This window comes from Limulus polyphemus, unplaced genomic scaffold (assembly GCF_000517525.1).
Source record: "Limulus polyphemus unplaced genomic scaffold, Limulus_polyphemus-2.1.2 Scaffold2138, whole genome shotgun sequence".
NCBI classification, from domain to species: domain Eukaryota; kingdom Metazoa; phylum Arthropoda; class Merostomata; order Xiphosura; family Limulidae; genus Limulus; species Limulus polyphemus.
Genome location: NW_013667748.1, coordinates 54,181 through 56,015, shown reverse-complemented (window position 1 = coordinate 56,015; position 1,835 = coordinate 54,181). Strand labels below are relative to the sequence as shown.

General features: G+C 28.0%; 1 protein-coding gene across 1 annotated transcript in view; it reads right to left on the bottom strand.

Annotated features, from left to right (window-relative positions):
* Positions 1-1,530, bottom strand: part of LOC106466059 (regulator of G-protein signaling loco-like) — a 93,070-nt gene extending 91,540 nt beyond the window's left edge. The window contains exon 1 of the mRNA XM_013926301.2: positions 1,302-1,530. The gene's annotated coding sequence lies outside the window, so the exon portion shown is untranslated. The remainder of the gene's footprint in view (positions 1-1,301) is intronic.
* Between the last annotated feature and the right edge of the window lie 305 nt (positions 1,531-1,835).

Here is a 1,835-nt window from a genome sequence, read left to right as displayed (position 1 = left end):
TTATATATATATATATATATATATATATACACACACACACACACACACATGTAAATAATAATAATAAATTAACCATCATATTGGAAGCTTATCACTATTCATGATAAAGAAATTATGTACTGGCAGGTATCTGGTATTTTAAAATTACAAATAGTTTAGTTGTACTGTGTACCTGTACACTTGTAATTGTAATCCAGTTTAATTCCTAAACAGGAAATGACACAACTAAATTATTCATATATAGTTTCAGGTCATTTTATTAAAATATACAAAATCAAGACTCTTCAGTATTCACATTTGTAGACTGCCAGGTATTATCTGTATGGTATAAATTGTACAAATATCAAAAGGAAAAATTTATGATAGCAAATCTTCTTAAATAAGATATAAAAATATTCAAATTGCCATTTCAAGTTCAACAGCTATCTAAGCAGGTTATGCTACACTTCAGATAAGATATTTTATAACTACATTACAATGAACAAGAATAACATTAGCATGCAGTTCAGTCCTTTACAACTTACAAGAAACATTTTACTTAAAACTTGAAATCCTAGATAAATAGGTAAATGTTAAAAATGGCATCTTTGAGTAACAATTACAAAAAGTATCATGAAATATACAACAAACTATTGTGTCCATTCACTTTTCATAAATGGTCAATTTAATAAATACTAAAATAACTTATTTTTGCTATTATTGTTAAATTATTTCATTAATTGTGTTATTTCTCGAATCAATTTTACAGGTATCACTATCAATGTAGAAAGAATGTTTACAAAAAATAAAATAGGCCTAGTATTTCTTATTGAGTGATAATCGGATAACTTAGAAATTTTGTTTCACCCACGAAATTTTAAATTTATTGTTTTAAGTATTTGAAGTTTTAACGAGCATTTTAAGTTTAACCTGTAAAGGGACTAACCTTTAACTTTAAGGCTTAAGCTTAGTTTGTTCATCGTTCATAAGGATTTTTAAATTTTAAGTTCAGAATGACCCAATTTTAATTTTTGTCTATTTTAATTCGACAGAGTAAACTAAGTAAAATATACAATAAAATATTGAAACTTAACACTTAAATTTACTCATTTCCAGGTAGGTTAACGTGCAAATAACAATTAACACTGATTCATGAATCAAATGAATTATTTGGAATTGAGATTTTAATACTAATACTAGTAATAGCACTGGTAAAACTAAGTAGTTCAAAGTAGTAACAAACGTGTACTATAATTCCTTCTCTCACTTAATTATTTCATTTAAAAAAATTCCTTTTCATATAATTTTAAATACTTATATACCTGTTTAAATTGTTTCTCCCACATCAGCTGGCTACCGTTTCAAACGCAAACTTTGATAGTCCATAAGCCTAAGCGTCGCCATTTGTGCCAACGAACCGAAGAATCTTAAATATTCGGTCTTCGTACCTACTGGCTGAAAGTTACAAAATGGATGACCGTTTTGATCACATGATCAAAATGCTGTATAGTCATTGAACAATTTTGGTATCCACCTGGAAAGGACGAAGGGCGCTATGCGTGGCGTGTAAGAACTAACTACTTTTAAATATGCATTGAGCAAAACAACGTTATATATGATTTAATATACTTCATTCTGTTACATTTTTAAATTAAAACCTTCTTAAACATAATGTGACACCTTCGTTAATAATTCATCTCGCACTCTTTCTATGAAACACATTTCACCAGTTGTTTTCATGATTATTAACTGAACGAAACAAAGAAGCACTGGAGCCAAAAGGCGTATCACAGTATAATAATCACACTCCAAGCGTAGCAAAAAAAAATACAAAAACATTTAAAATATGATAACGA